Below are 25,073 nucleotides of genomic sequence, written 5' to 3' on the forward strand. Positions count from 1 at the left end.
TTCTTGCCTTTTGTTTATCATTAAATTGCACGCTTATGCCCTCTGGCAACAGAAAGTTGTGAAAAATCTCATAAGCTGACCAGCACGTGGACCTTTGTCCTCACCGCTGGATGTTTTGATCAACTAGGTCACCCTCCCAGAGCTGTAGGGCTAGGCTTGGCGCCGTGGCTTAGTTGGTTAAAGCGTCTGTCTCGTAAACAGGAGATCCTGGGTTCAAATCCCAGCGGTGCCTTTAGCGTCCCCTGTGTGCCTCAAGCGCGTGCTTTTCTGAGATCGGACTGCAAACAGGGATAGCAAAGGCAGCAGGCGATTGCATTTCCAAACCAGATCCTGATAATGCTGATGATCTTTTGCACAGGTCAACACTTGCTGACAGGCTCTGTGGTACGATAGACAGAAAATTGGACTTCTAGACTGCCAGATGAGGCCATTCAAAGGTTAATTAATGGCTCTTGGCCAACAAACCCAGAGGCTAGCTGGCCACCCCCGAATCAGTTGTCAAAAACACTCTTTTAGGCTGTGCAGAGCCTGGCCGTTGGCCTCTTATCTGGATGCTTTAATCCTCTAAGTGCCCCTCCCTGAGAGAGTGTGTTCAGATTGGCGCCGTGGCTTAGTTGCTTAAAGCTTGTGTAGTAAATAGGACATACTGAATTCAAATCCCAGCACTGTCTTTGCTGGTAATCAAACACCACCTTGGGTTGTATGGTTTTGCTTTGCGCAATCATGCGGTAAAGAGGAGCGTCAGAGCAACATGCGATTTCATTTGCCAACCACCCCTCAGCTGCTGCCGAACAATTCTGACCCAAGTCAACAATGCAGCAGGGCGCCGTGGCTTAGCTGGTCAAAGCGCTTGTCTTGTAAACAGGCGATCCTGGGTTCGATTCCCAGCGGTGCCTTTTAACAGGTGGCTCTGCTATGTGGGTTCTTTCTGGGAAAGGAAGCCCTTACAGATACTCCGCTTTTCCAACCACATACCAATTGCAGAGACACCCACATATCTTGTCCTTCCCGCTCCCAAAATGCCTGAACTCAATTCAACGCACTGGCACAGCCAGGAAAAAAAGCTCCTCACATGGCTCTGTGGCGCAATGGATAGCGCATTGGACTTCTAGACTGCCAGATGAGGCCATTCAAAGGTTGTGGGTTCGAGTCCCACCAGAGTCGTTGCTTTTGGCTTTCTGTTAATGGCGCTTGGCCAACAAACACATACGCTCTCTGGCCACCCCTCCAGACTTATAAAACTCGAAATCTCACTTTCTTGGAAGCTACGTGCAAGTTGGCGCCGTGGCTTAGTTGGTTAAAGCGCCTGTCTAGTAAACAGGAGATCCTGGGTTCGAATCCCAGTGGTGCCTATGCTGGTGATCAAGTGACGCCTTGGGCTGTGAGGTTTTGCTCTCCGTAAAAAAGGGGGTGCAGAGGAGTGCCAGAGCAGCATGCAATTTAATTTGCGAACCACCCCTCAGATGCTGCCGAACAATGCTGGCCAGAGTCATCTCAGCGATGCAGCATGGCTCAGCTGGTCAAAGAGCTTGCCTTGCAAACAGGTGATCCTTGGTTTAGGACTGCTGCAAGCCTGGAAGGAGCTACTGCACGTGGGGCAGAGTGTAGCGCATTGGGCTTTTAGTCTCCGGTGTGAGGACATATAAAGTTTGTGGGTTCGAGTCAAAACAGATTGGTGACTTCTTGCCTTTTGTTTATCATTAAATTGCACGCTTATGCCCTCTGGCAACAGAAAGTTGTGAAAAATCTCATAAGCTGACCAGCACGTGGACCTTTGTCCTCACCGCTGGATGTTTTGATCAACTAGGTCACCCTCCCAGAGCTGTAGGGCTAGGCTTGGCGCCGTGGCTTAGTTGGTTAAAGCGTCTGTCTCGTAAACAGGAGATCCTGGGTTCAAATCCCAGCGGTGCCTTTAGCGTCCCCTGTGTGCCTCAAGCGCGTGCTTTTCTGAGATCGGACTGCAAACAGGGATAGCAAAGGCAGCAGGCGATTGCATTTCCAAACCAGATCCTGATAATGCTGATGATCTTTTGCACAGGTCAACACTTGCTGACAGGCTCTGTGGTACGATAGACAGAAAATTGGACTTCTAGACTGCCAGATGAGGCCATTCAAAGGTTAATTAATGGCTCTTGGCCAACAAACCCAGAGGCTAGCTGGCCACCCCCGAATCAGTTGTCAAAAACACTCTTTTAGGCTGTGCAGAGCCTGGCCGTTGGCCTCTTATCTGGATGCTTTAATCCTCTAAGTGCCCCTCCCTGAGAGAGTGTGTTCAGGTTGGCGCCGTGGCTTAGTTGCTTAAAGCTTGTGTAGTAAATAGGACATACTGAATTCAAATCCCAGCACTGTCTTTGCTGGTAATCAAACACCACCTTGGGTTGTATGGTTTTGCTTTGCGCAATCATGCGGTAAAGAGGAGCGTCAGAGCAACATGCGATTTCATTTGCCAACCACCCCTCAGCTGCTGCCGAACAATTCTGACCCAAGTCAACAATGCAGCAGGGCGCCGTGGCTTAGCTGGTCAAAGCGCTTGTCTTGTAAACAGGCGATCCTGGGTTCGATTCCCAGCGGTGCCTTTTAACAGGTGGCTCTGCTATGTGGGTTCTTTCTGGGAAAGGAAGCCCTTACAGATACTCCGCTTTTCCAACCACATACCAATTGCAGAGACGCCCACATATCTTGTCCTTCCCGCTCCCAAAATGCCTGAACTCAATTCAACGCACTGGCACAGCCAGGAAAAAAAGCTCCTCACATGGCTCTGTGGCGCAATGGATAGCGCATTGGACTTCTAGACTGCCAGATGAGGCCATTCAAAGGTTTTGGGTTCGAGTCCCACCAGAGTCGTTGCTTTTGGCTTTCTGTTAATGGCGCTTGGCCAACAAACACATACGCTCTCTGGCCACCCCTCCAGACTTATAAAACTCGAAATCTCACTTTCTTGGAAGCTACGTGCAAGTTGGCGCCGTGGCTTAGTTGGTTAAAGCGCCTGTCTAGTAAACAGGAGATCCTGGGTTCGAATCCCAGCGGTGCCTATGCTGGTGATCAAGTGACGCCTTGGGCTGTGAGGTTTTGCTCTCCGTAAAAAAGGGGGTGCAGAGGAGTGCCAGAGCAGCATGCAATTTAATTTGCGAACCACCCCTCAGATGCTGCCGAACAATGCTGGCCAGAGTCATCTCAGCGATGCAGCATGGCTCAGCTGGTCAAAGAGCTTGCCTTGCAAACAGGTGATCCTTGGTTTAGTAATGCTGCAAGCCTGGAAGGAGCTACTGCACGTGGGGCAGAGTGTAGCGCATTGGGCTTTTAGTCTCCGGTGTGAGGACATATAAAGTTTGTGGGTTCGAGTCAAAACAGATTGGTGACTTCTTGCCTTTTGTTTATCATTAAATTGCACGCTTATGCCCTCTGGCAACAGAAAGTTGTGAAAAATCTCATAAGCTGACCAGCACGTGGACCTTTGTCCTCACCGCTGGATGTTTTGATCAACTAGTTCACCCTCCCAGAGCTGAAGGGCTAGGCTTGGCGCCGTGGCTTAGTTGGTTAAAGCATCTGTCTCGTAAACAGGAGATCCTGGATTCAAATCCCAGCGGTGCCTTTAGCGTCCCCTGTGTGCCTCAAGCGCGTGCTTTTCTGAGATCGGACTGCAAACAGGGATAGCAAAGGCAGCAGGCGATTGCATTTCCAAACCAGAATCTGATAATGCTGACGATCTTTTGCACAGGTCAACACTTGCTGACAGGCTCTGTGGTACGATAGACAGCAAATTGGACTTTTAGACTGCCAGATGAGGCCATTCAAAGGTTAATTAATGGCACTTGGCCAACAAACCCAGAGGCTAGCCAAACCCAGAGGCTAGCTGGCCACCCCCGAATCAGTTGTCAAAAACACTCTTTTAGGCTGTGCAGAGCCTGGCCGTTGGCCTCTTATCTGGATGCTTTAATCCTCTAAGTGCCCCTCCCTGAGAGAGTGTGTTCAGGTTGGCGCCGTGGCTTAGTTGCTTAAAGCTTGTGTAGTAAATAGGACATACTGAATTCAAATCCCAGCACTGTCTTTGCTGGTAATCAAACACCACCTTGGGTTGTATGGTTTTGCTTTGCGCAATCATGCGGTAAAGAGGAGCGTCAGAGCAACATGCGATTTCATTTGCCAACCACCCCTCAGCTGCTGCCGAACAATTCTGACCCAAGTCAACAATGCAGCAGGGCGCCGTGGCTTAGCTGGTCAAAGCGCTTGTCTTGTAAACAGGAGATCCTGGGTTCGATTCCCAGCGGTGCCTTTTAACAGGTGGCTCTGCTATGTGGGTTATTTCTGGGAAAGGAAGCCCTTACAGATACTCCGCTTTTCCAACCACATACCAATTGCAGAGACACCCACATATCTTGTCCTTCCCGCTCCCAAAATGCCTGAACTCAATTCAACGCACTGGCACAGCCAGGAAAAAAAGCACCTCACATGGCTCTGTGGCACAATGGATAGCACATTGGACTTCTAGACTGCCAGATGAGGTCATTCAAAGGTTGTGGGTTCGAGTCCCACCAGAGTCGTTGCTTTTGGCTTTCTGTTAATGGCGCTTGGCCAACAAACACATACGCTCTCTGGCCACCCCTCCAGACTTATAAAACTCGAAATCTCACTTTCTTGGAAGCTACGTGCAAGTTGGCGCCGTGGCTTAGTTGGTTAAAGCGCCTGTCTAGTAAACAGGAGATCCTGGGTTCGAATCCCAGCGGTGCCTATGCTGGTGATCAAGTGACGCCTTGGGCTGTGAGGTTTTGCTCTCCGTAAAAAAGGGGGTGCAGAGGAGTGCCAGAGCAGCATGCAATTTAATTTGCGAACCACCCCTCAGATGCTGCCGAACAATGCTGGCCAGAGTCATCTCAGCGATGCAGCATGGCTCAGCTGGTCAAAGAGCTTGCCTTGCAAACAGGTGATCCTTGGTTTAGGACTGCTGCAAGCCTGGAAGGAGCTACTGCACGTGGGGCAGAGTGTAGCGCATTGGGCTTTTAGTCTCCGGTGTGAGGACATATAAAGTTTGTGGGTTCGAGTCAAAACAGATTGGTGACTTCTTGCCTTTTGTTTATCATTAAATTGCACGCTTATGCCCTCTGGCAACAGAAAGTTGTGAAAAATCTCATAAGCTGACCAGCACGTGGACCTTTGTCCTCACCGCTGGATGTTTTGATCAACTAGGTCACCCTCCCAGAGCTGTAGGGCTAGGCTTGGCGCCGTGGCTTAGTTGGTTAAAGCGTCTGTCTCGTAAACAGGAGATCCTGGGTTCAAATCCCAGCGGTGCCTTTAGCGTCCCCTGTGTGCCTCAAGCGCGTGCTTTTCTGAGATCGGACTGCAAACAGGGATAGCAAAGGCAGCAGGCGATTGCATTTCCAAACCAGATCCTGATAATGCTGATGATCTTTTGCACAGGTCAACACTTGCTGACAGGCTCTGTGGTACGATAGACAGAAAATTGGACTTCTAGACGGCCAGATGAGGCCATTCAAAGGTTAATTAATGGCTCTTGGCCAACAAACCCAGAGGCTAGCTGGCCACCCCCGAATCAGTTGTCAAAAACACTCTTTTAGGCTGTGCAGAGCCTGGCCGTTGGCCTCTTATCTGGATGCTTTAATCCTCTAAGTGCCCCTCCCTGAGAGAGTGTGTTCAGGTTGGCGCCGTGGCTTAGTTGCTTAAAGCTTGTGTAGTAAATAGGACATACTGAATTCAAATCCCAGCACTGTCTTTGCTGGTAATCAAACACCACCTTGGGTTGTATGGTTTTGCTTTGCGCAATCATGCGGTAAAGAGGAGCGTCAGAGCAACATGCGATTTCATTTGCCAACCACCCCTCAGCTGCTGCCGAACAATTCTGACCCAAGTCAACAATGCAGCAGGGCGCCGTGGCTTAGCTGGTCAACGCGCTTGTCTTGTAAACAGGAGATCCTGGGTTCGATTCCCAGCGGTGCCTTTTAACAGGTGGCTCTGCTATGTGGGTTCTTTCTGGGAAAGGAAGCCCTTACAGATACTCCGCTTTTCCAACCACATACCAATTGCAGAGACGCCCACATATCTTGTCCTTCCCGCTCCCAAAATGCCTGAACTCAATTCAACGCACTGGCACAGCCAGGAAAAAAAGCTCCTCACATGGCTCTGTGGCGCAATGGATAGCGCATTGGACTTCTAGACTGCCAGATGAGGCCATTCAAAGGTTGTGGGTTCGAGTCCCACCAGAGTCGTTGCTTTTGGCTTTCTGTTAATGGCGCTTGGCCAACAAACACATACGCTCTCTGGCCACCCCTCCAGACTTATAAAACTCGAAATCTCACTTTCTTGGAATCTACGTGCAAGTTGGCGCCGTGGCTTAGTTGGTTAAAGCGCCTGTCTAGTAAACAGGAGATCCTGGGTTCGAATCCCAGCGGTGCCTATGCTGGTGATCAAGTGACGCCTTGGGCTGTGAGGTTTTGCTCTCCGTAAAAAAGGGGGTGCAGAGGAGTGCCAGAGCAGCATGCAATTTAATTTGCGAACCACCCCTCAGATGCTGCCGAACAATGCTGGCCAGAGTCATCTCAGCGATGCAGCATGGCTCAGCTGGTCAAAGAGCTTGCCTTGCAAACAGGTGATCCTTGGTTTAGGACTGCTGCAAGCCTGGAAGGAGCTACTGCACGTGGGGCAGAGTGTAGCGCATTGGGCTTTTAGTCTCCGGTGTGAGGACATATAAAGTTTGTGGGTTCGAGTCAAAACAGATTGGTGACTTCTTGCCTTTTGTTTATCATTAAATTGCACGCTTATGCCCTCTGGCAACAGAAAGTTGTGAAAAATCTCATAAGCTGACCAGCACGTGGACCTTTGTCCTCACCGCTGGATGTTTTGATCAACTAGGTCACCCTCCCAGAGCTGTAGGGTTAGGCTTGGCGCCGTGGCTTAGTTGGTTAAAGCGTCTGTCTCGTAAACAGGAGATCCTGGGTTCAAATCCCAGCGGTGCCTTTAGCGTCCCCTGTGTGCCTCAAGCGCGTGCTTTTCTGAGATCGGACTGCAAACAGGGATAGCAAAGGCAGCAGGCGATTGCATTTCCAAACCAGATCCTGATAATGCTGACGATCTTTTGCACAGGTCAACACTTGCTGACAGGCTCTGTGGTACGATAGACAGCAAATTGGACTTCTAGACTGCCAGATGAGGCCATTCAAAGGTTAATTAATGGCACTTGGCCAACAAACCCAGAGGCTAGCCAAACCCAGAGGCTAGCTGGCCACCCCCGAATCAGTTGTCAAAAACACTCTTTTAGGCTGTGCAGAGCCTGGCCGTTGGCCTCTTATCTGGATGCTTTAATCCTCTAAGTGCCCCTCCCTGAGAGAGTGTGTTCAGGTTGGCGCCGTGGCTTAGTTGCTTAAAGCTTGTGTAGTAAATAGGACATACTGAATTCAAATCCCAGCACTGTCTTTGCTGGTAATCAAACACCACCTTGGGTTGTATGGTTTTGCTTTGCGCAATCATGCGGTAAAGAGGAGCGTCAGAGCAACATGCGATTTCATTTGCCAACCACCCCTCAGCTGCTGCCGAACAATTCTGACCCAAGTCAACAATGCAGCAGGGCGCCGTGGCTTAGCTGGTCAACGCGCTTGTCTTGTAAACAGGAGATCCTGGGTTCGATTCCCAGCGGTGCCTTTTAACAGGTGGCTCTGCTATGTGGGTTCTTTCTGGGAAAGGAAGCCCTTACAGATACTCCGCTTTTCCAACCACATACCAATTGCAGAGACGCCCACATATCTTGTCCTTCCCGCTCCCAAAATGCCTGAACTCAATTCAACGCACTGGCACAGCCAGGAAAAAAAGCTCCTCACATGGCTCTGTGGCGCAATGGATAGCGCATTGGACTTCTAGACTGCCAGATGAGGCCATTCAAAGGTTGTGGGTTCGAGTCCCACCAGAGTCGTTGCTTTTGGCTTTCTGTTAATGGCGCTTGGCCAACAAACACATACGCTCTCTGGCCACCCCTCCAGACTTATAAAACTCGAAATCTCACTTTCTTGGAAGCTACGTGCAAGTTGGCGCCGTGGCTTAGTTGGTTAAAGCGCCTGTCTAGTAAACAGGAGATCCTGGGTTCGAATCCCAGCGGTGCCTATGCTGGTGATCAAGTGACGCCTTGGGCTGTGAGGTTTTGCTCTCCGTAAAAAAGGGGGTGCAGAGGAGTGCCAGAGCAGCATGCAATTTAATTTGCGAACCACCCCTCAGATGCTGCCGAACAATGCTGGCCAGAGTCATCTCAGCGATGCAGCATGGCTCAGCTGGTCAAAGAGCTTGCCTTGCAAACAGGTGATCCTTGGTTTAGGACTGCTGCAAGCCTGGAAGGAGCTACTGCACGTGGGGCAGAGTGTAGCGCATTGGGCTTTTAGTCTCCGGTGTGAGGACATATAAAGTTTGTGGGTTCGAGTCAAAACAGATTGGTGACTTCTTGCCTTTTGTTTATCATTAAATTGCACGCTTATGCCCTCTGGCAACAGAAAGTTGTGAAAAATCTCATAAGCTGACCAGCACGTGGACCTTTGTCCTCACCGCTGGATGTTTTGATCAACTAGGTCACCCTCCCAGAGCTGTAGGGTTAGGCTTGGCGCCGTGGCTTAGTTGGTTAAAGCGTCTGTCTCGTAAACAGGAGATCCTGGGTTCAAATCCCAGCGGTGCCTTTAGCGTCCCCTGTGTGCCTCAAGCGCGTGCTTTTCTGAGATCGGACTGCAAACAGGGATAGCAAAGGCAGCAGGCGATTGCATTTCCAAACCAGATCCTGATAATGCTGACGATCTTTTGCACAGGTCAACACTTGCTGACAGGCTCTGTGGTACGATAGACAGCAAATTGGACTTCTAGACTGCCAGATGAGGCCATTCAAAGGTTAATTAATGGCACTTGGCCAACAAACCCAGAGGCTAGCCAAACCCAGAGGCTAGCTGGCCACCCCCGAATCAGTTGTCAAAAACACTCTTTTAGGCTGTGCAGAGCCTGGCCGTTGGCCTCTTATCTGGATGCTTTAATCCTCTAAGTGCCCCTCCCTGAGAGAGTGTGTTCAGGTTGGCGCCGTGGCTTAGTTGCTTAAAGCTTGTGTAGTAAATAGGACATACTGAATTCAAATCCCAGCACTGTCTTTGCTGGTAATCAAACACCACCTTGGGTTGTATGGTTTTGCTTTGCGCAATCATGCGGTAAAGAGGAGCGTCAGAGCAACATGCGATTTCATTTGCCAACCACCCCTCAGCTGCTGCCGAACAATTCTGACCCAAGTCAACAATGCAGCAGGGCGCCGTGGCTTAGCTGGTCAACGCGCTTGTCTTGTAAACAGGAGATCCTGGGTTCGATTCCCAGCGGTGCCTTTTAACAGGTGGCTCTGCTATGTGGGTTCTTTCTGGGAAAGGAAGCCCTTACAGATACTCCGCTTTTCCAACCACATACCAATTGCAGAGACGCCCACATATCTTGTCCTTCCCGCTCCCAAAATGCCTGAACTCAATTCAACGCAGTGTCACAGCCAGGAAAAAAAGCTCCTCACATGGCTCTGTGGCGCAATGGATAGCGCATTGGACTTCTAGACTGCCAGATGAGGCCATTCAAAGGTTGTGGGTTCGAGTCCCACCAGAGTCGTTGCTTTTGGCTTTCTGTTAATGGCGCTTGGCCAACAAACACATACGCTCTCTGGCCACCCCTCCAGACTTATAAAACTCGAAATCTCACTTTCTTGGAAGCTACGTGCAAGTTGGCGCCGTGGCTTAGTTGGTTAAAGCGCCTGTCTAGTAAACAGGAGATCCTGGGTTCGAATCCCAGCGGTGCCTATGCTGGTGATCAAGTGACTCCTTGGGCTGTGAGGTTTTGCTCTCCGTAAAAAAGGGGGTGCAGAGGAGTGCCTGAGCAGCATGCAATTTAATTTGCAAACCACCCCTCAGATGCTGCCGAACAATGCTGGCCAGAGTCATCTCAGCGATGCAGCATGGCTCAGCTGGTCAAAGAGCTTGCCTTGCAAACAGGTGATCCTTGGTTTAGTACTGCTGCAAGCCTGGAAGGAGCTACTGCACGTGGGGCAGAGTGTAGCGCATTGGGCTTTTAGTCTCCGGTGTGAGGACATATAAAGTTTGTGGGTTCGAGTCAAAACAGATTGGTGACTTCTTGCCTTTTGTTTATCATTAAATTGCACGCTTATGCCCTCTGGCAACAGAAAGTTGTGAAAAATCTCATAAGCTGACCAGCACGTGGACCTTTGTCCTCACCGCTGGATGTTTTGATCAACTAGTTCACCCTCCCAGAGCTGAAGGGCTAGGCTTGGCGCCGTGGCTTAGTTGGTTAAAGCATCTGTCTCGTAAACAGGAGATCCTGGATTCAAATCCCAGCGGTGCCTTTAGCGTCCCCTGTGTGCCTCAAGCGCGTGCTTTTCTGAGATCGGACTGCAAACAGGGATAGCAAAGGCAGCAGGCGATTGCATTTCCAAACCAGATCCTGATAATGCTGACGATCTTTTGCACAGGTCAACACTTGCTGACAGGCTCTGTGGTACGATAGACAGCAAATTGGACTTCTAGACTGCCAGATGAGGCCATTCAAAGGTTAATTAATGGCACTTGGCCAACAAACCCAGAGGCTAGCCAAACCCAGAGGCTAGCTGGCCACCCCCGAATCAGTTGTCAAAAACACTCTTTTAGGCTGTGCAGAGCCTGGCCGTTGGCCTCTTATCTGGATGCTTTAATCCTCTAAGTGCCCCTCCCTGAGAGAGTGTGTTCAGGTTGGCGCCGTGGCTTAGTTGCTTAAAGCTTGTGTAGTAAATAGGACATACTGAATTCAAATCCCAGCACTGTCTTTGCTGGTAATCAAACACCACCTTGGGTTGTATGGTTTTGCTTTGCGCAATCATGCGGTAAAGAGGAGCGTCAGAGCAACATGCGATTTCATTTGCCAACCACCCCTCAGCTGCTGCCGAACAATTCTGACCCAAGTCAACAATGCAGCAGGGCGCCGTGGCTTAGCTGGTCAACGCGCTTGTCTTGTAAACAGGAGATCCTGGGTTCGATTCCCAGCGGTGCCTTTTAACAGGTGGCTCTGCTATGTGGGTTCTTTCTGGGAAAGGAAGCCCTTACAGATACTCCGCTTTTCCAACCACATACCAATTGCAGAGACGCCCACATATCTTGTCCTTCCCGCTCCCAAAATGCCTGAACTCAATTCAACGCAGTGGCACAGCCAGGAAAAAAAGCTCCTCACATGGCTCTGTGGCGCAATGGATAGCGCATTGGACTTCTAGACTGCCAGATGAGGCCATTCAAAGGTTGTGGGTTCGAGTCCCACCAGAGTCGTTGCTTTTGGCTTTCTGTTAATGGCGCTTGGCCAACAAACACATACGCTCTCTGGCCACCCCTCCAGACTTATAAAACTCGAAATCTCACTTTCTTGGAAGCTACGTGCAAGTTGGCGCCGTGGCTTAGTTGGTTAAAGCGCCTGTCTAGTAAACAGGAGATCCTGGGTTCGAATCCCAGCGGTGCCTATGCTGGTGATCAAGTGACTCCTTGGGCTGTGAGGTTTTGCTCTCCGTAAAAAAGGGGGTGCAGAGGAGTGCCAGAGCAGCATGCAATTTAATTTGCAAACCACCCCTCAGATGCTGCCGAACAATGCTGGCCAGAGTCATCTCAGCGATGCAGCATGGCTCAGCTGGTCAAAGAGCTTGCCTTGCAAACAGGTGATCCTTGGTTTAGTACTGCTGCAAGCCTGGAAGGAGCTACTGCACGTGGGGCAGAGTGTAGCGCATTGGGCTTTTAGTCTCCGGTGTGAGGACATATAAAGTTTGTGGGTTCGAGTCAAAACAGATTGGTGACTTCTTGCCTTTTGTTTATCATTAAATTGCACGCTTATGCCCTCTGGCAACAGAAAGTTGTGAAAAATCTCATAAGCTGACCAGCACGTGGACCTTTGTCCTCACCGCTGGATGTTTTGATCAACTAGTTCACCCTCCCAGAGCTGAAGGGCTAGGCTTGGCGCCGTGGCTTAGTTGGTTAAAGCATCTGTCTCGTAAACAGGAGATCCTGGATTCAAATCCCAGCGGTGCCTTTAGCGTCCCCTGTGTGCCTCAAGCGCGTGCTTTTCTGAGATCGGACTGCAAACAGGGATAGCAAAGGCAGCAGGCGATTGCATTTCCAAACCAGAATCTGATAATGCTGACGATCTTTTGCACAGGTCAACACTTGCTGACAGGCTCTGTGGTACCATAGACAGCAAATTGGACTTCTAGACTGCCAGATGAGGCCATTCAAAGGTTAATTAATGGCACTTGGCCAACAAACCCAGAGGCTAGCTGGCCACCCCCGAATCAGTTGTCAAAAACACTCTTTTAGGCTGTGCAGAGCCTGGCCGTTGGCCTCTTATCTGGATGCTTTAATCCTCTAAGTGCCCCTCCCTGAGAGAGTGTGTTCAGGTTGGCGCCGTGGCTTAGTTGCTTAAAGCTTATTTAGTAAATAGGACATACTGAATTCAAATCCCAGCACTGTCTTTGCTGGTAATCAAACACCACCTTGGGTTGTATGGTTTTGCTTTGCGCAATCATGCGGTAAAGAGGAGCGTCAGAGCAACATGCGATTTCATTTGCCAACCACCCCTCAGCTGCTGCCGAACAATTCTGACCCAAGTCAACAATGCAGCAGGGCGCCGTGGCTTAGCTGGTCAAAGCGCTTTTCTTGTAAACAGGCGATCCTGGGTTCGATTCCCAGCGGTGCCTTTTAACAGGTGGCTCTGCTATGTGGGTTCTTTCTGGGAAAGGAAGCCCTTACAGATACTCCGCTTTTCCAACCACATACCAATTGCAGAGACACCCACATATCTTGTCCTTCCCGCTCCCAAAATGCCTGAACTCAATTCAACGCACTGGCACAGCCAGGAAAAAAAGCTCCTCACATGGCTCTGTGGCGCAATGGATAGCGCATTGGACTTCTAGACTGCCAGATGAGGCCATTCAAAGGTTGTGGGTTCGAGTCCCACCAGAGTCGTTGCTTTTGGCTTTCTGTTAATGGCGCTTGGCCAACAAACACATACGCTCTCTGGCCACCCCTCCAGACTTATAAAACTCGAAATCTCACTTTCTTGGAAGCTACGTGCAAGTTGGCGCCGTGGCTTAGTTGGTTAAAGCGCCTGTCTAGTAAACAGGAGATCCTGGGTTCGAATCCCAGCGGTGCCTATGCTGGTGATCAAGTGATGCCTTGGGCTGTGAGGTTTTGCTCTCCGTAAAAAAGGGGGTGCAGAGGAGTGCCAGAGCAGCATGCAATTTAATTTGCGAACCACCCCTCAGATGCTGCCGAACAATGCTGGCCAGAGTCATCTCAGCGATGCAGCATGGCTCAGCTGGTCAAAGAGCTTGCCTTGCAAACAGGTGATCCTTGGTTTAGTACTGCTGCAAGCCTGGAAGGAGCTACTGCACGTGGGGCAGAGTGTAGCGCATTGGGCTTTTAGTCTCCGGTGTGAGGACATATAAAGTTTGTGGGTTCGAGTCAAAACAGATTGGCGACTTCTTGCCTTTTGTTTATCATTAAATTGCACGCTTATGCCCTCTGGCAACAGAAAGTTGTGAAAAATCTCATAAGCTGACCAGCACGTGGACCTTTGTCCTCACCGCTGGATGTTTTGATCAACTAGGTCACCCTCCCAGAGCTGAAGGGCTAGGCTTGGTGCCATGGCTTAGTTGGTTAAAGCGCCTGTCTAGTAAACAGGAGATCCTGGGTTCAAATCCCAGCGGTGCCTATGCTGGTGATCAAGTGACTCCTTGGGCTGTGAGGTTTTGCTCTCAAAAAGGGGGTGCAGAGGAGTGCCAGAGCAGCATGCAATTTAATTTGCTAACCACCCCTCAGATGCTGCCGAACAATGCTGGCCAGAGTCATCTCAGCGATGCAGCATGGCTCAACTGGTCAAAGAGCTTGCCTTGCAAACAGGTGATCCTTGGTTTAGGACTGCTGCAAGCCTGGAAGGAGCTACTGCACGTGGGGCAGAGTGTAGCGCATTGGGCTTTTAGTCTCCGGTGTGAGGACATATAAAGTTTGTGGGTTCGAGACAAAAAAGATTGGTGACTTCTTGCCTTTTGTTTATCATTAAATTGCACGCTTATGCCCTCTGGCAACAGAAAGTTGTGAAAAATCTCATAAGCTGACCAGCACGTGGACCTTTGTCCTCACCGCTGGATGTTTTGATCAACTAGATCACCCTCCCAGAGCTGTAGGGCTAGGCTTGGCGCCGTGGCTTAGTTGGTTAAAGCGTCTGTCTCGTAAACAGGAGATCCTGGGTTCAAATCCCAGCGGTGCCTTTAGCGTCCCCTGTGTGCCTCAAGCACGTGCTTTTCTGAGATCGGACTGCAAACAGGGATAGCAAAGGCAGCAGGCGATTGCATTTCCAAACCAGATCCTGATAATGCTGACGATTTTTTGCACAGGTCAACACTTGCTGACAGGCTCTGTGGTACGATAGACAGCAAATTGGACTTCTAGACTGCCAGATGAGGCCATTCAAAGGTTAATTAATGGCACTTGGCCAACAAACCCAGAGGCTAGCTGGCCACCCCCGAATCAGTTGTCAAAAACACTCTTTTAGGCTGTGCAGAGCCTGGCCGTTGGCCTCTTATCTGGATGCTTTAATCCTCTAAGTGCCCCTCCCTGAGAGAGTGTGTTCAGGTTGGCGCCGTGGCTTAGTTGCTTAAAGCTTGTGTAGTAAATAGGACATACTGAATTCAAATCCCAGCACTGTCTTTGCTGGTAATCAAACACCACCTTGGGTTGTATGGTTTTGCTTTGCGCAATCATGCGGTAAAGAGGAGCGTCAGAGCAACATGCGATTTCATTTGCCAACCACCCCTCAGCTGCTGCCGAACAATTCTGACCCAAGTCAACAATGCAGCAGGGCGCCGTGGCTTAGCTGGTCAAAGCGCTTGTCTTGTAAACAGGCGATCCTGGGTTCGATTCCCAGCGGTGCCTTTTAACAGGTGGCTCTGCTATGTGGGTTCTTTCTGGGAAAGGAAGCCCTTACAGATACTCCGCTTTTCCAACCACATACCAATTGCAGAGACACCCACATATCTTGTCCTTCCCGCTCCCAAAATGCCTGAACTCAATTCAACGCACTGGCACAGCCAGGAAAAAAAGCACCTCACATGGCTCTGTGGCGCAATGGATAGCGCATTGGACTTCTAGACTGCCAGATGAGGCCATTCAAAGGTTGTGGGTTCGAGTCCCACCAGAGTCGTTGCTTTTGACTTTCTGTTAATGGCGCTTGGCCAACAAACACATGCGCTCTCTGGCCACCCCTCCAGACTTATAAAACTCGAAATCTCACTTTCTTGGAAGCTACGTGCAAGTTGGCGCCGTGGCTTAGTTGGTTAAAGTGCCTGGCTAGTAAACAGGAGATCTTGGGTTCGAATCCCAGCGGTGCCTATGCTGGTGATCAAGTGACGCCTTGGGCTGTGAGGTTTTGCTCTCCGTAAAAAAGGGGTGCAGAGGAGTGCCAGAGCAGCATGCAATTTAATTTGCGAACCACCCCTCAGATGCTGCCGAACAATGCTGGCCAGAGTCATCTCAGCGATGCAGCATGGCTCAGCTGGTCAAAGAGCTTGCCTTGCAAACATGTGATCCTTGGTTTAGGACTGCTGCAAGCCTGGAAGGAGCTACTGCACGTGGGGCAGAGTGTAGCGCATTGGGCTTTTAGTCTCCGGTGTGAGGACATATAAAGTTTGTGGGTTCGAGTCAAAACAGATTGGTGACTTCTTGCCTTTTGTTTATCATTAAATTGCACGCTTATGCCCTCTGGCAACAGAAAGTTGTGAAAAATCTCATAAGCTGACCAGCACGTGGACCTTTGTCCTCACCGCTGGATGTTTTGATCAACTAGGTCACCCTCCCAGAGCTGTAGGGCTAGGCTTGGCGCCGTGGCTTAGTTGGTTAAAGCGTCTGTCTCGTAAATAGGAGATCCTGGGTTCAAATCCCAGCGGTGCCTTTAGCGTCCCCTGTGTGCCTCAAGCACGTGCTTTTCTGAGATCGGACTGCAAACAGGGATAGCAAAGGCAGCAGGCGATTGCATTTCCAAACCAGATCCTGATAATGCTGACGATCTTTTGCACAGGTCAACACTTGCTGACAGGCTCTGTGGTACGATAGACAGAAAATTGGACTTCTAGACTGCCAGATGAGGCCATTCAAAGGTTAATTAATGGCACTTGGCCAACAAACCCAGAGGCTAGCTGGCCACCCCCGAATCAGTTGTCAAAAACACTCTTTTAGGCTGTGCAGAGCCTGGCCGTTGGCCTCTTATCTGGATGCTTTAATCCTCTAAGTGCCCCTCCCTGAGAGAGTGTGTTCAGTTTGGCGCCGTGGCTTAGTTGCTTAAAGCTTGTGTAGTAAATAGGACATACTGAATTCAAATCCCAGCACTGTCTTTGCTGGTAATCAAACACCACCTTGGGTTGTATGGTTTTGCTTTGCGCAATCATGCGGTAAAGAGGAGCGTCAGAGCAACATGCGATTTCATTTGCCAACCAAAAAAGCTCCTCACATGTCTCTGTGGCACAATGGATAGCGCATTGGACTTCTAGACTGCCAGATGAGGCCATTCAAAGGTTGTGGGTTCGAGTCCCACCAGAGTCGTTGCTTTTGGCTTTCTGTTAATGGCGCTTGGCCAACAAACACATACGCTCTCTGGCCACCCCTCCAGACTTATAAAACTCGAAATCTCACTTTCTTGGAAGCTACATGCAAGTTGGCGCCGTGGCTTAGTTGGTTAAAGCGCCTGTCTAGTAAACAGGAGATCCTGGGTTCGAATCCCAGCCGTGCCTATGCTGGTGATCAAGTGACGCCTTGGGCTGTGAGGTTTTGCTCTCCGTAAAAAAGGGGGTGCAGAGGAGTGCCAGAGCAGCATGCAATTTAATTTGCGAACCATCCCTCAGATGCTGCCGAACAATGCTGGCCAGAGTCATCTCAGCGATGCAGCATGGCTCAGCTGGTCAAAGAGCTTGCCTTGCAAACAGGTGATCCTTGGTTTAGGACTGCTGCAAGCCTGGAAGGAGCTACTGCACGTGGGGCAGAGTGTAGCGCATTGGGCTTTTAGTCTCCGGTGTGAGGACATATAAAGTTTGTGGGTTCGAGTCAAAACAGATTGGTGACTTCTTGCCTTTTGTTTATCATTAAATTGCACGCTTATGCCCTCTGGCAACAGAAAGTTGTGAAAAATCTCATAAGCTGACCAGCACGTGGACCTTTGTCCTCACCGCTGGATGTTTTGATCAACTAGGTCACCCTCCCAGAGCTGTAGGGCTAGGCTTGGCGCCGTGGCTTAGTTGGTTAAAGCGTCTGTCTCGTAAACAAGAGATCCTGGGTTCAAATCCCAGCGGTGCCTTTAGCGTCCCCTGTGTGCCTCAAGCGCGTGCTTTTCTGAGATCGGACTGCAAACAGGGATAGCAAAGGCAGCAGGCGATTGCATTTCCAAACCAGATCCTGATAATGCTGACGATCTTTTGCACAGGTCAACACTTGCTGACAGGCTCTGTGGTACGATAGACAGAAAATTGGACTTCTAGACTGCCAGATGAGGCCATTCAAAGGTTAATTAATGGCACTTGGCCAACAAACCCAGAGGCTAGCTGGCCACCCCCGAATCAGTTGTCAAAAACACTCTTTTAGGCTGTGCAGAGCCTGGCCGTTGGCCTCTTATCTGGATGCTTTAATCCTCTAAGTGCCCCTCCCTGAGAGAGTGTGTTCAGGTTGGTGCCGTGGCTTAGTTGCTTAAAGCTTGTGTAGTAAATAGGACATACTGGGTTCGAGTCCCACCAGAGTCGTTGCTTTTGGCTTTCTGTTAATGGCGCTTGGCCAACAAACACATGCGCTCTCTGGCCACCCCTCCAGACTTATAAAACTCGAAATCTCACTTTCTTGGAAGCTACGTGCAAGTTGGCGCCGTGGCTTAGTTGGTTAAAGTGCCTGTCTAGTAAACAGGAGATCCTGGGTTCGAATCCCAGCGGTGCCTATGCTGGTGATCAAGTGACGCCTTGGGCTGTGAGGTTTTGCTCAACTAGGTCACCCTCCCAGAGCTGTAGGGCTAGGCTTGGCGCCGTGGCTTAGTTGGTTAAAGCGTCTGTCTCGTAAATAGGAGATCCTGGGTTCAAATCCCAGCGGTGCCTTTAGCGTCCCCTGTGTGCCTCAAGCACGTGCTTTTCTGAGATCGGACTGCAAACAGGGATAGCAAAGGCAGCAGGCGATTGCATTTCCAAACCAGATCCTGATAATGCTGACGATCTTTTGCACAGGTCAACACTTGCTGACAGGCTCTGTGGTACGATAGACAGCAAATTGGACTTCTAGACTGCCAGATGAGGCCATTCAAAGGTTAATTAATGGCACTTGGCCAACAAACCCAGAGGCTAGCCAAACCCAGAGGCTAGCTGGCCACCCCCGAATCAGTTGTCAAAAACACTCTTTTAGGCTGTGCAGAGCCTGGCCGTTGGCCTCTTATCTGGATGCTTTAATCCTCTAAGTGCCCCTCCCTGAGAGAGTGTGTTCAGGTTGGCGCCGTGGCTTAGTTGCTTAAAGCTTGTGTAGTAAATAGGACATACTGAATTCAAATCCCAGCACTGTCTTTGCTGGTAATCAAACACCACCTTGGGTTGTATGGTTTTGCTTTGCGCAATCATGCGGTAAAGAGGAGCGTCAGAGCAACATGCGATTTCATTTGCCAACCACCCCTCAGCTGCTGCCGAACAATTCTGACCCAAGTCAACAACGCAGCAGGGCGCCGTGGCTTAGCTGGTCAAAGCGCTTGTCTTGTAAACAGGCGATCCTGGGTTCGATTCCCAGCGGTGCCTTTTAACAGGTGGCTCTGCTATGTGGGTTCTTTCTGGGAAAGGAAGCCCTTACAGATACTCCGCTTTTCCAACCACATACCAATTGCAGAGACACCCACATATCTTGTCCTTCCCGCTCCCAAAATGCCTGAACTCAATTCAACGCACTGGCACAGCCAGGAAAAAATGCTCCTCACATGGCTCTGTGGCGCAATGGATAGCGCATTGGACTTCTAGACTGCCAGATGAGGCCATTCAAAGGTTGTGGGTTCGAGTCCCACCAGAGTCGTTGCTTTTGGCTTTCTGTTAATGGCGCTTGGCCAACAAACACATACGCTCTCTGGCCACCCCTCCAGACTTATAAAACTCGAAATCTCACTTTCTTGGAAGCTACGTGCAAGTTGGCGCCGTGGCTTAGTTGGTTAAAGCGCCTGTCTAGTAAACAGGAGATCCTGGGTTCGAATCCCAGCGGTGCCTATGCTGGTGATCAAGTGACGCCTTGGGCTGTGAGGTTTTGCTCTCCGTAAAAAAGGGGGTGCAGAGGAGTGCCAGAGCAGCATGCAATTTAATTTGCGAACCATCCCTCAGATGCTGCCGAACAATGCTGGCCAGAGTCATCTCAGCGATGCAGCATGGCTCAGCTGGTCAAAGAGCTTGCCTTGCAAACAGGTGATCCTTGGTTTAGGACTGCTGCAAGCCTGGAAGGAGCTACTGCACGTGGGGCAGAGTGTAGCGCATTGGGCTTTTAGTCTCCGGTGTGAGGACATATAAAGTTTGTGGGTTCGAGTCAAAACAGATTGGTGACTTCTTGCCTTTTGTTTATCATTAAATTGCACGCTTATGCCCTCTGGCAACAGAAAGTTGTGAAAAATCTCATAAGCTGACCAGCACGTGGACCTTTGTCCTCACCGCTGGATGTTTTGATCAACTAGGTCACCCTCCCAGAGCTGTAGGGCTAGGCTTGGCGCCGTGGCTTAGTTGGTTAAAGCGTCTGTCTCGTAAACAGGAGATCCTGGGTTCAAATCCCAGCGGTGCCTTTAGCGTCCCCTGTGTGCCTCAAGCGCGTGCTTTTCTGAGATCGGACTGCAAACAGGGATAGCAAAGGCAGCAGGCGATTGCATTTCCAAACCAGAATCTGATAATGCTGACGAACTTTTGCACAGGTCAACACTTGCTGACAGGCTCTGTGGTACGATAGACAGAAAATTGGACTTCTAGACTGCCAGATGAGGCCATTCAAAGGTTAATTAATGGCTCTTGGCCAACAAACCCAGAGGCTAGCTGGCCACCCCCGAATCAGTTGTCAAAAACACTCTTTTAGGCTGTGCAGAGCCTGGCCGTTGGCCTCTTATCTGGATGCTTTAATCCTCTAAGTGCCCCTCCCTGAGAGAGTGTGTTCAGATTGGCGCCGTGGCTTAGTTGCTTAAAGCTTGTGTAGTAAATAGGACATACTGAATTCAAATCCCAGCACTGTCTTTGCTGGTAATCAAACACCACCTTGGGTTGTATGGTTTTGCTTTGCGCAATCATGCGGTAAAGAGGAGCGTCAGAGCAACATGCGATTTCATTTGCCAACCACCCCTCAGCTGCTGCCAAACAATTCTGACCCAAGTCAACAATGCAGCAGGGCGCCGTGGCTTAGCTGGTCAAAGCGCTTGTCTTGTAAACAGGCGATCCTGGGTTCGATTCCCAGCGGTGCCTTTTAACAGGTGGCTCTGCTATGTGGGTTCTTTCTGGGAAAGGAAGCCCTTACAGATACTCCGCTTTTCCAACCACATACCAATTGCAGAGACACCCACATATCTTGTCCTTCCCGCTCCCAAAATGCCTGAACTCAATTCAACGCACTGGCACAGCCAGGAAAAAAAGCTCCTCACATGGCTCTGTGGCGCAATGGATAGCGCATTGGACTTCTAGACTGCCAGATGAGGCCATTCAAAGGTTGTGGGTTCGAGTCCCACCAGAGTCGTTGCTTTTGGCTTTCTCTTAATGGCGCTTGGCCAACAAACACATATGCTCTCTGGCCACCCCTCCAAACTTATAAAACTCGAAATCTCACTTTCTTGGAAGCTACGTGCAAGTTGGCGCCGTGGCTTAGTTGGTTAAAGCGCCTGTCTAGTAAACAGGAGATCCTGGGTTCGAATCCCAGCAGTGCCTATGCTGGTGATCAAGTGACGCCTTGGGCTGTGAGGTTTTGCTCTCCGTAAAAAAGGGGGTGCAGAGGAGTGCCAGAGCAGCATGCAATTTAATTTGCGAACCACCCCTCAGATGCTGCCGAACAATGCTGGCCAGAGTCATCTCAGCGATGCAGCATGGCTCAGCTGGTCAAAGAGCTTGCCTTGCAAACAGGTGATCCTTGGTTTAGTACTGCTGCAAGCCTGGAAGGAGCTACTGCACGTGGGGCAGAGTGTAGCGCATTGGGCTTTTAGTCTCCGGTGTGAGGACATATAAAGTTTGTGGGTTCGAGTCAAAACAGATTGGTGACTTCTTGCCTTTTGTTTATCATTAAATTGCACGCTTATGAACTCTGGCAACAGAAAGTTGTGAAAAATCTCATAAGCTGACCAGCACGTGGACCTTTGTCCTCACCGCTGGATGTTTTGATCAACTAGGTCACCCTCCCAGAGCTGAAGGGCTAGGCTTGGCGCCGTGGCTTAGTTGGTTAAAGCATCTGTCTCGTAAACAGGAGATCCTGGGTTCAAATCCCAGCGGTGCCTTTAGCGTCCCCTGTGTGCCTCAAGCGCGTGCTTTTCTGAGATCGGACTGCAAACAGGGATAGCAAAGGCAGCAGGCGATTGCATTTCCAAACCAGAATCTGATAATGCTGACGAACTTTTGCACAGGTCAACACTTGCTGACAGGCTCTGTGGTACGATAGACAGCAAATTGGACTTCTAGACTGCCAGATGAGGCCATTCAAAGGTTAATTAATGGCACTTGGCCAACAAACCCAGAGGCTAGCCAAACCCAGAGGCTAGCTGGCCACCCCCGAATCAGTTGTCAAAAACACTCTTTTAGGCTGTGCAGAGCCTGGCCGTTGGCCTCTTATCTGGATGCTTTAATCCTCTAAGTGCCCCTCCCTGAGAGAGTGTGTTCAGGTTGGCGCCGTGGCTTAGTTGCTTAAAGCTTGTGTAGTAAATAGGACATACTGAATTCAAATCCCAGCACTGTCTTTGCTGGTAATCAAACACCACCTTGGGTTGTATGGTTTTGCTTTGCGCAATCATGCGGTAAAGAGGAGCGTCAGAGCAACATGCGATTTCATTTGCCAACCACCCCTCAGCTGCTGCCGAACAATTCTGACCCAAGTCAACAATGCAGCAGGGCGCCGTGGCTTAGCTGGTCAAAGCGCTTGTCTTGTAAACAGGCGATCCTGGGTTCGATTCCCAGCGGTGCCTTTTAACAGGTGGCTCTGCTATGTGGGTTCTTTCTGGGAAAGGAAGCCCTTACAGATACTCCGCTTTTCCAACCACATACCAATTGCAGAGACACCCACATATCTTGTCCTTCCCGCTCCCAAAATGCCTGAACTCAATTCAACGCACTGGCACAGCCAGGAAAAAAAGCACCTCACATGGCTCTGTTGCACAATGGATAGCGCATTGGACTTCTAGACTGCCAGATGAGGTCATTCAAAGGTTGTGGGTTCGAGTCCCACCAGAGTCGTTGCTTTTGGCTTTCTGTTAATGGCGCTTGGCCAACAAACACATACGCTCTCTGGCCACCCCTCCAGACTTATAAAACTCGAAATCTCACTTTCTTGGAAGCTACGTGCAAGTTGGCGCCGTGGCTTAGTTGGTTAAAGCGCCTGTCTAGTAAACAGGAGATCCTGGGTTCGAATCCCAGCGGTGCCTATGCTAGTGATCAAGTGACGCCTTGGGCTGTGAGGTTTTGCTCTCCGTAAAAAAGGGGGTGCAGAGGAGTGCCAGAGCAGCATGCAATTTAATTTGCGAACCACCCCTCAGATGCTGCCGAACAATGCTGGCCAGAGTCATCTCAGCGATGCAGCATGGCTCAGCTGGTCAAAGAGCTTGCCTTGCAAACAGGTGATCCTTGGTTTAGGACTGCTGCAAGCCTGGAAGGAGCTACTGCACGTGGGGCAGAGTGTAGCGCATTGGGCTTTTAGTCTCCGCTGTGAGGACATATAAAGTTTGTGGGTTCGAGTCAAAACAGATTGGTGACTTCTTGCCTTTTGTTTATCATTAAATTGCACGCTTATGCCCTCTGGCAACAGAAAGTTGTGAAAAATCTCATAAGCTGACCAGCACGTGGACCTTTGTCCTCACCGCTGGATGTTTTGATCAAATAGGTCACCCTCCCAGAGCTGTAGGGCTAGGCTTGGCGCCGTGGCTTAGTTGGTTAAAGCGTCTGTGTCGTAAACAGGAGATCCTGGGTTCAAATCCCAGCGGTGCCTTTAGCGTCCCCTGTGTGCCTCAAGCGCGTGCTTTTCTGAGATCGGACTGCAAACAGGGATAGCAAAGGCAGCAGGCGATTGCATTTCCAAACCAGATCCTGATAATGCTGATGATCTTTTGCACAGGTCAACACTTGCTGACAGGCTCTGTGGTACGATAGACAGAAAATTGGACTTCTAGACTGCCAGATGAGGCCATTCAAAGGTTAATTAATGGCTCTTGGCCAACAAACCCAGAGGCTAGCTGGCCACCCCCGAATCAGTTGTCAAAAACACTCTTTTAGGCTGTGCAGAGCCTGGCCGTTGGCCTCTTATCTGGATGCTTTAATCCTCTAAGTGCCCCTCCCTGAGAGAGTGTGTTCAGATTGGCGCCGTGGCTTAGTTGCTTAAAGCTTGTGTAGTAAATAGGACATACTGAATTCAAATCCCAGCACTGTCTTTGCTGGTAATCAAACACCACCTTGGGTTGTATGGTTTTGCTTTGCGCAATCATGCGGTAAAGAGGAGCGTCAGAGCAACATGCGATTTCATTTGCCAACCACCCCTCAGCTGCTGCCAAACAATTCTGACCCAAGTCAACAATGCAGCAGGGCGCCGTGGCTTAGCTGGTCAAAGCGCTTGTCTTGTAAACAGGCGATCCTGGGTTCGATTCCCAGCGGTGCCTTTTAACAGGTGGCTCTGCTATGTGGGTTCTTTCTGGGAAAGGAAGCCCTTACAGATACTCCGCTTTTCCAACCACATACCAATTGCAGAGACACCCACATATCTTGTCCTTCCCGCTCCCAAAATGCCTGAACTCAATTCAACGCACTGGCACAGCCAGGAAAAAAAGCTCCTCACATGGCTCTGTGGCGCAATGGATAGCGCATTGGACTTCTAGACTGCCAGATGAGGCCATTCAAAGGTTGTGGGTTCGAGTCCCACCAGAGTCGTTGCTTTTGGCTTTCTCTTAATGGCGCTTGGCCAACAAACACATATGCTCTCTGGCCACCCCTCCAGACTTATAAAACTCGAAATCTCACTTTCTTGGAAGCTACGTGCAAGTTGGCGCCGTGGCTTAGTTGGTTAAAGCGCCTGTCTAGTAAACAGGAGATCCTGGGTTCGAATCCCAGCGGTGCCTATGCTGGTGATCAAGTGACGCCTTGGGCTGTGAGGTTTTGCTCTCCGTAAAAAAGGGGGTGCAGAGGAGTGCCAGAGCAGCATGCAATTTAATTTGCGAACCACCCCTCAGATGCTGCCGAACAATGCTGGCCAGAGTCATCTCAGCGATGCAGCATGGCTCAGCTGGTCAAAGAGCTTGCCTTGCAAACAGGTGATCCTTGGTTTAGTACTGCTGCAAGCCTGGAAGGAGCTACTGCACGTGGGGCAGAGTGTAGCGCATTGGGCTTTTAGTCTCCGGTGTGAGGACATATAAAGTTTGTGGGTTCGAGTCAAAACAGATTGGTGACTTCTTGCCTTTTGTTTATCATTAAATTGCACGCTTATGAACTCTGGCAACAGAAAGTTGTGAAAAATCTCATAAGCTGACCAGCACGTGGACCTTTGTCCTCACCGCTGGATGTTTTGATCAACTAGGTCACCCTCCCAGAGCTGAAGGGCTAGGCTTGGCGCCGTGGCTTAGTTGGTTAAAGCATCTGTCTCGTAAACAGGAGATCCTGGGTTCAAATCCCAGCGGTGCCTTTAGCGTCCCCTGTGTGCCTCAAGCGCATGCTTTTCTGAGATCGGACTGCAAACAGGGATAGCAAAGGCAGCAGGCGATTGCATTTCCAAACCAGAATCTGATAATGCTGACGAACTTTTGCACAGGTCAACACTTGCTGACAGGCTCTGTGGTACGATAGACAGCAA

The 25,073-nt window shown here is 50.2% G+C and overlaps 59 non-coding genes across 59 annotated transcripts; all 59 read left to right on the forward strand.

The window, feature by feature from the left end:
- Window positions 1–158: 158 nt before the first annotated feature.
- trnat-cgu (transfer RNA threonine (anticodon CGU)) lies at window positions 159–232 on the forward strand. The gene has a single exon. It is a non-coding gene; the product is annotated as a tRNA-Thr (tRNA).
- Window positions 233–822: 590 nt separating this feature from the next.
- On the forward strand, window positions 823–896 carry trnat-ugu (transfer RNA threonine (anticodon UGU)). The gene has a single exon. It is a non-coding gene; the product is annotated as a tRNA-Thr (tRNA).
- Window positions 897–1,074: 178 nt separating this feature from the next.
- trnar-ucu (transfer RNA arginine (anticodon UCU)) lies at window positions 1,075–1,164 on the forward strand. The gene is given in 2 exon segments: window positions 1,075–1,111; window positions 1,129–1,164. It is a non-coding gene; the product is annotated as a tRNA-Arg (tRNA).
- Window positions 1,165–1,278: 114 nt separating this feature from the next.
- On the forward strand, window positions 1,279–1,352 carry trnat-agu (transfer RNA threonine (anticodon AGU)). The gene has a single exon. It is a non-coding gene; the product is annotated as a tRNA-Thr (tRNA).
- A 486-nt stretch (window positions 1,353–1,838) lies between these two features.
- Window positions 1,839–1,912, forward strand: trnat-cgu (transfer RNA threonine (anticodon CGU)). Its single transcript has one exon. It is a non-coding gene; the product is annotated as a tRNA-Thr (tRNA).
- A 590-nt stretch (window positions 1,913–2,502) lies between these two features.
- trnat-ugu (transfer RNA threonine (anticodon UGU)) lies at window positions 2,503–2,576 on the forward strand. Its single transcript has one exon. It is a non-coding gene; the product is annotated as a tRNA-Thr (tRNA).
- Window positions 2,577–2,754: 178 nt separating this feature from the next.
- trnar-ucu (transfer RNA arginine (anticodon UCU)) lies at window positions 2,755–2,844 on the forward strand. Its single transcript is given in 2 exon segments — window positions 2,755–2,791; window positions 2,809–2,844. It is a non-coding gene; the product is annotated as a tRNA-Arg (tRNA).
- A 114-nt stretch (window positions 2,845–2,958) lies between these two features.
- On the forward strand, window positions 2,959–3,032 carry trnat-agu (transfer RNA threonine (anticodon AGU)). Its single transcript has one exon. It is a non-coding gene; the product is annotated as a tRNA-Thr (tRNA).
- A 486-nt stretch (window positions 3,033–3,518) lies between these two features.
- Window positions 3,519–3,592, forward strand: trnat-cgu (transfer RNA threonine (anticodon CGU)). The gene has a single exon. It is a non-coding gene; the product is annotated as a tRNA-Thr (tRNA).
- Window positions 3,593–4,199: 607 nt separating this feature from the next.
- On the forward strand, window positions 4,200–4,273 carry trnat-ugu (transfer RNA threonine (anticodon UGU)). The gene has a single exon. It is a non-coding gene; the product is annotated as a tRNA-Thr (tRNA).
- A 178-nt stretch (window positions 4,274–4,451) lies between these two features.
- Window positions 4,452–4,541, forward strand: trnar-ucu (transfer RNA arginine (anticodon UCU)). The gene is given in 2 exon segments: window positions 4,452–4,488; window positions 4,506–4,541. It is a non-coding gene; the product is annotated as a tRNA-Arg (tRNA).
- A 114-nt stretch (window positions 4,542–4,655) lies between these two features.
- trnat-agu (transfer RNA threonine (anticodon AGU)) lies at window positions 4,656–4,729 on the forward strand. The gene has a single exon. It is a non-coding gene; the product is annotated as a tRNA-Thr (tRNA).
- Window positions 4,730–5,215: 486 nt separating this feature from the next.
- On the forward strand, window positions 5,216–5,289 carry trnat-cgu (transfer RNA threonine (anticodon CGU)). Its single transcript has one exon. It is a non-coding gene; the product is annotated as a tRNA-Thr (tRNA).
- Window positions 5,290–5,879: 590 nt separating this feature from the next.
- trnat-ugu (transfer RNA threonine (anticodon UGU)) lies at window positions 5,880–5,953 on the forward strand. The gene has a single exon. It is a non-coding gene; the product is annotated as a tRNA-Thr (tRNA).
- A 178-nt stretch (window positions 5,954–6,131) lies between these two features.
- Window positions 6,132–6,221, forward strand: trnar-ucu (transfer RNA arginine (anticodon UCU)). The gene is given in 2 exon segments: window positions 6,132–6,168; window positions 6,186–6,221. It is a non-coding gene; the product is annotated as a tRNA-Arg (tRNA).
- Window positions 6,222–6,335: 114 nt separating this feature from the next.
- Window positions 6,336–6,409, forward strand: trnat-agu (transfer RNA threonine (anticodon AGU)). The gene has a single exon. It is a non-coding gene; the product is annotated as a tRNA-Thr (tRNA).
- Window positions 6,410–6,895: 486 nt separating this feature from the next.
- trnat-cgu (transfer RNA threonine (anticodon CGU)) lies at window positions 6,896–6,969 on the forward strand. Its single transcript has one exon. It is a non-coding gene; the product is annotated as a tRNA-Thr (tRNA).
- A 607-nt stretch (window positions 6,970–7,576) lies between these two features.
- On the forward strand, window positions 7,577–7,650 carry trnat-ugu (transfer RNA threonine (anticodon UGU)). Its single transcript has one exon. It is a non-coding gene; the product is annotated as a tRNA-Thr (tRNA).
- A 178-nt stretch (window positions 7,651–7,828) lies between these two features.
- Window positions 7,829–7,918, forward strand: trnar-ucu (transfer RNA arginine (anticodon UCU)). Its single transcript is given in 2 exon segments — window positions 7,829–7,865; window positions 7,883–7,918. It is a non-coding gene; the product is annotated as a tRNA-Arg (tRNA).
- Window positions 7,919–8,032: 114 nt separating this feature from the next.
- On the forward strand, window positions 8,033–8,106 carry trnat-agu (transfer RNA threonine (anticodon AGU)). The gene has a single exon. It is a non-coding gene; the product is annotated as a tRNA-Thr (tRNA).
- A 486-nt stretch (window positions 8,107–8,592) lies between these two features.
- On the forward strand, window positions 8,593–8,666 carry trnat-cgu (transfer RNA threonine (anticodon CGU)). Its single transcript has one exon. It is a non-coding gene; the product is annotated as a tRNA-Thr (tRNA).
- Window positions 8,667–9,273: 607 nt separating this feature from the next.
- trnat-ugu (transfer RNA threonine (anticodon UGU)) lies at window positions 9,274–9,347 on the forward strand. Its single transcript has one exon. It is a non-coding gene; the product is annotated as a tRNA-Thr (tRNA).
- Window positions 9,348–9,525: 178 nt separating this feature from the next.
- Window positions 9,526–9,615, forward strand: trnar-ucu (transfer RNA arginine (anticodon UCU)). The gene is given in 2 exon segments: window positions 9,526–9,562; window positions 9,580–9,615. It is a non-coding gene; the product is annotated as a tRNA-Arg (tRNA).
- A 114-nt stretch (window positions 9,616–9,729) lies between these two features.
- Window positions 9,730–9,803, forward strand: trnat-agu (transfer RNA threonine (anticodon AGU)). Its single transcript has one exon. It is a non-coding gene; the product is annotated as a tRNA-Thr (tRNA).
- A 486-nt stretch (window positions 9,804–10,289) lies between these two features.
- Window positions 10,290–10,363, forward strand: trnat-cgu (transfer RNA threonine (anticodon CGU)). The gene has a single exon. It is a non-coding gene; the product is annotated as a tRNA-Thr (tRNA).
- A 607-nt stretch (window positions 10,364–10,970) lies between these two features.
- trnat-ugu (transfer RNA threonine (anticodon UGU)) lies at window positions 10,971–11,044 on the forward strand. Its single transcript has one exon. It is a non-coding gene; the product is annotated as a tRNA-Thr (tRNA).
- A 178-nt stretch (window positions 11,045–11,222) lies between these two features.
- trnar-ucu (transfer RNA arginine (anticodon UCU)) lies at window positions 11,223–11,312 on the forward strand. Its single transcript is given in 2 exon segments — window positions 11,223–11,259; window positions 11,277–11,312. It is a non-coding gene; the product is annotated as a tRNA-Arg (tRNA).
- Window positions 11,313–11,426: 114 nt separating this feature from the next.
- Window positions 11,427–11,500, forward strand: trnat-agu (transfer RNA threonine (anticodon AGU)). The gene has a single exon. It is a non-coding gene; the product is annotated as a tRNA-Thr (tRNA).
- A 486-nt stretch (window positions 11,501–11,986) lies between these two features.
- trnat-cgu (transfer RNA threonine (anticodon CGU)) lies at window positions 11,987–12,060 on the forward strand. The gene has a single exon. It is a non-coding gene; the product is annotated as a tRNA-Thr (tRNA).
- A 590-nt stretch (window positions 12,061–12,650) lies between these two features.
- trnat-ugu (transfer RNA threonine (anticodon UGU)) lies at window positions 12,651–12,724 on the forward strand. The gene has a single exon. It is a non-coding gene; the product is annotated as a tRNA-Thr (tRNA).
- A 178-nt stretch (window positions 12,725–12,902) lies between these two features.
- Window positions 12,903–12,992, forward strand: trnar-ucu (transfer RNA arginine (anticodon UCU)). Its single transcript is given in 2 exon segments — window positions 12,903–12,939; window positions 12,957–12,992. It is a non-coding gene; the product is annotated as a tRNA-Arg (tRNA).
- A 114-nt stretch (window positions 12,993–13,106) lies between these two features.
- trnat-agu (transfer RNA threonine (anticodon AGU)) lies at window positions 13,107–13,180 on the forward strand. The gene has a single exon. It is a non-coding gene; the product is annotated as a tRNA-Thr (tRNA).
- A 486-nt stretch (window positions 13,181–13,666) lies between these two features.
- Window positions 13,667–13,740, forward strand: trnat-agu (transfer RNA threonine (anticodon AGU)). Its single transcript has one exon. It is a non-coding gene; the product is annotated as a tRNA-Thr (tRNA).
- A 482-nt stretch (window positions 13,741–14,222) lies between these two features.
- trnat-cgu (transfer RNA threonine (anticodon CGU)) lies at window positions 14,223–14,296 on the forward strand. The gene has a single exon. It is a non-coding gene; the product is annotated as a tRNA-Thr (tRNA).
- Window positions 14,297–14,886: 590 nt separating this feature from the next.
- On the forward strand, window positions 14,887–14,960 carry trnat-ugu (transfer RNA threonine (anticodon UGU)). Its single transcript has one exon. It is a non-coding gene; the product is annotated as a tRNA-Thr (tRNA).
- Window positions 14,961–15,138: 178 nt separating this feature from the next.
- trnar-ucu (transfer RNA arginine (anticodon UCU)) lies at window positions 15,139–15,228 on the forward strand. Its single transcript is given in 2 exon segments — window positions 15,139–15,175; window positions 15,193–15,228. It is a non-coding gene; the product is annotated as a tRNA-Arg (tRNA).
- Window positions 15,229–15,342: 114 nt separating this feature from the next.
- trnat-agu (transfer RNA threonine (anticodon AGU)) lies at window positions 15,343–15,416 on the forward strand. The gene has a single exon. It is a non-coding gene; the product is annotated as a tRNA-Thr (tRNA).
- A 485-nt stretch (window positions 15,417–15,901) lies between these two features.
- trnat-cgu (transfer RNA threonine (anticodon CGU)) lies at window positions 15,902–15,975 on the forward strand. The gene has a single exon. It is a non-coding gene; the product is annotated as a tRNA-Thr (tRNA).
- A 557-nt stretch (window positions 15,976–16,532) lies between these two features.
- Window positions 16,533–16,622, forward strand: trnar-ucu (transfer RNA arginine (anticodon UCU)). Its single transcript is given in 2 exon segments — window positions 16,533–16,569; window positions 16,587–16,622. It is a non-coding gene; the product is annotated as a tRNA-Arg (tRNA).
- A 114-nt stretch (window positions 16,623–16,736) lies between these two features.
- Window positions 16,737–16,810, forward strand: trnat-agu (transfer RNA threonine (anticodon AGU)). Its single transcript has one exon. It is a non-coding gene; the product is annotated as a tRNA-Thr (tRNA).
- Window positions 16,811–17,296: 486 nt separating this feature from the next.
- trnat-cgu (transfer RNA threonine (anticodon CGU)) lies at window positions 17,297–17,370 on the forward strand. The gene has a single exon. It is a non-coding gene; the product is annotated as a tRNA-Thr (tRNA).
- Window positions 17,371–17,923: 553 nt separating this feature from the next.
- trnat-agu (transfer RNA threonine (anticodon AGU)) lies at window positions 17,924–17,997 on the forward strand. Its single transcript has one exon. It is a non-coding gene; the product is annotated as a tRNA-Thr (tRNA).
- An 80-nt stretch (window positions 17,998–18,077) lies between these two features.
- Window positions 18,078–18,151, forward strand: trnat-cgu (transfer RNA threonine (anticodon CGU)). Its single transcript has one exon. It is a non-coding gene; the product is annotated as a tRNA-Thr (tRNA).
- A 607-nt stretch (window positions 18,152–18,758) lies between these two features.
- trnat-ugu (transfer RNA threonine (anticodon UGU)) lies at window positions 18,759–18,832 on the forward strand. Its single transcript has one exon. It is a non-coding gene; the product is annotated as a tRNA-Thr (tRNA).
- A 178-nt stretch (window positions 18,833–19,010) lies between these two features.
- On the forward strand, window positions 19,011–19,100 carry trnar-ucu (transfer RNA arginine (anticodon UCU)). The gene is given in 2 exon segments: window positions 19,011–19,047; window positions 19,065–19,100. It is a non-coding gene; the product is annotated as a tRNA-Arg (tRNA).
- Window positions 19,101–19,214: 114 nt separating this feature from the next.
- On the forward strand, window positions 19,215–19,288 carry trnat-agu (transfer RNA threonine (anticodon AGU)). Its single transcript has one exon. It is a non-coding gene; the product is annotated as a tRNA-Thr (tRNA).
- Window positions 19,289–19,774: 486 nt separating this feature from the next.
- Window positions 19,775–19,848, forward strand: trnat-cgu (transfer RNA threonine (anticodon CGU)). The gene has a single exon. It is a non-coding gene; the product is annotated as a tRNA-Thr (tRNA).
- Window positions 19,849–20,438: 590 nt separating this feature from the next.
- Window positions 20,439–20,512, forward strand: trnat-ugu (transfer RNA threonine (anticodon UGU)). Its single transcript has one exon. It is a non-coding gene; the product is annotated as a tRNA-Thr (tRNA).
- Window positions 20,513–20,690: 178 nt separating this feature from the next.
- On the forward strand, window positions 20,691–20,780 carry trnar-ucu (transfer RNA arginine (anticodon UCU)). The gene is given in 2 exon segments: window positions 20,691–20,727; window positions 20,745–20,780. It is a non-coding gene; the product is annotated as a tRNA-Arg (tRNA).
- A 114-nt stretch (window positions 20,781–20,894) lies between these two features.
- On the forward strand, window positions 20,895–20,968 carry trnat-agu (transfer RNA threonine (anticodon AGU)). The gene has a single exon. It is a non-coding gene; the product is annotated as a tRNA-Thr (tRNA).
- Window positions 20,969–21,454: 486 nt separating this feature from the next.
- Window positions 21,455–21,528, forward strand: trnat-cgu (transfer RNA threonine (anticodon CGU)). Its single transcript has one exon. It is a non-coding gene; the product is annotated as a tRNA-Thr (tRNA).
- A 607-nt stretch (window positions 21,529–22,135) lies between these two features.
- Window positions 22,136–22,209, forward strand: trnat-ugu (transfer RNA threonine (anticodon UGU)). Its single transcript has one exon. It is a non-coding gene; the product is annotated as a tRNA-Thr (tRNA).
- A 178-nt stretch (window positions 22,210–22,387) lies between these two features.
- On the forward strand, window positions 22,388–22,477 carry trnar-ucu (transfer RNA arginine (anticodon UCU)). The gene is given in 2 exon segments: window positions 22,388–22,424; window positions 22,442–22,477. It is a non-coding gene; the product is annotated as a tRNA-Arg (tRNA).
- A 114-nt stretch (window positions 22,478–22,591) lies between these two features.
- Window positions 22,592–22,665, forward strand: trnat-agu (transfer RNA threonine (anticodon AGU)). Its single transcript has one exon. It is a non-coding gene; the product is annotated as a tRNA-Thr (tRNA).
- Window positions 22,666–23,151: 486 nt separating this feature from the next.
- On the forward strand, window positions 23,152–23,225 carry trnat-cgu (transfer RNA threonine (anticodon CGU)). Its single transcript has one exon. It is a non-coding gene; the product is annotated as a tRNA-Thr (tRNA).
- Window positions 23,226–23,815: 590 nt separating this feature from the next.
- On the forward strand, window positions 23,816–23,889 carry trnat-ugu (transfer RNA threonine (anticodon UGU)). The gene has a single exon. It is a non-coding gene; the product is annotated as a tRNA-Thr (tRNA).
- Window positions 23,890–24,067: 178 nt separating this feature from the next.
- On the forward strand, window positions 24,068–24,157 carry trnar-ucu (transfer RNA arginine (anticodon UCU)). Its single transcript is given in 2 exon segments — window positions 24,068–24,104; window positions 24,122–24,157. It is a non-coding gene; the product is annotated as a tRNA-Arg (tRNA).
- Window positions 24,158–24,271: 114 nt separating this feature from the next.
- On the forward strand, window positions 24,272–24,345 carry trnat-agu (transfer RNA threonine (anticodon AGU)). Its single transcript has one exon. It is a non-coding gene; the product is annotated as a tRNA-Thr (tRNA).
- A 486-nt stretch (window positions 24,346–24,831) lies between these two features.
- Window positions 24,832–24,905, forward strand: trnat-cgu (transfer RNA threonine (anticodon CGU)). Its single transcript has one exon. It is a non-coding gene; the product is annotated as a tRNA-Thr (tRNA).
- Window positions 24,906–25,073: the final 168 nt, after the last annotated feature.

Source organism: Carassius gibelio, chromosome B15 (genome assembly GCF_023724105.1).
Source record: "Carassius gibelio isolate Cgi1373 ecotype wild population from Czech Republic chromosome B15, carGib1.2-hapl.c, whole genome shotgun sequence".
Lineage (NCBI taxonomy): Eukaryota > Metazoa > Chordata > Actinopteri > Cypriniformes > Cyprinidae > Carassius > Carassius gibelio.